Below are 758 nucleotides of genomic sequence, written 5' to 3' on the forward strand. Positions count from 1 at the left end.
CAGAGAGAGAGAGAAAGAGAGAGAGAGAGAGAGAGAGAGAGATAGAGACAGAGAAAGACTGAGAGAAACCTAGAGGGACACAGAGAGAGAGAGAGAGAGAGAGAGAGAGAGAGAAGTGTGTGAAAGTGTAAGATTAGGCGAGAGAGAGAAAAAAAGAGTGAGAAAGAAGATTGTGAGAGTGTATAAGAGAGCAAGACAGACTGAAAGAGAGGAAGAGCCTGTGAAAGAGAAAATGAGAGAGGAGAAAGAGACTGGGAGAGAAACTGTGCGATAGACACACTGTAAGAAAGTGTGTAAGACATTAGGTGAAAGAGCAAGAAAGAGTAAAGACACTGTAAGAGGAACTGTGATAGACTGAGAAAGTGTATGAGCGTGAGATTAGGTGAGAAGAGAAAGAGAGACTATGTGACAAAGAAGTGTGTGAGAGCAAGAGGGAATCAGCGAGGAAGAGACAGAAAGAAAGTGAGAGGAGAGACTGAGAAAGTGTGTAACAGACTGTGGGAGAGAGAAATGACTAAGAAAGTGTGAGACTATGTGATAAAGTGAGATACTATGATAAAGTGTGTGTAAAATAGATTACATTTAGGCTAGGTGAGAATGAGAGACTTTGTGAGAGTGAAAGTGAGAGACATGAGTAAAAGTAACACACCATGATGTTTACCTAAAAAAGTCTTAATTAGGTGTGATGTTCTGTAAAAATAGCACACATTCAAATATATACACAATAGAATTAGAAGAAAAAGGACCAGAGACCGAGC

Source organism: Astyanax mexicanus, chromosome 2 (genome assembly GCF_023375975.1).
Source record: "Astyanax mexicanus isolate ESR-SI-001 chromosome 2, AstMex3_surface, whole genome shotgun sequence".
Lineage (NCBI taxonomy): Eukaryota > Metazoa > Chordata > Actinopteri > Characiformes > Acestrorhamphidae > Astyanax > Astyanax mexicanus.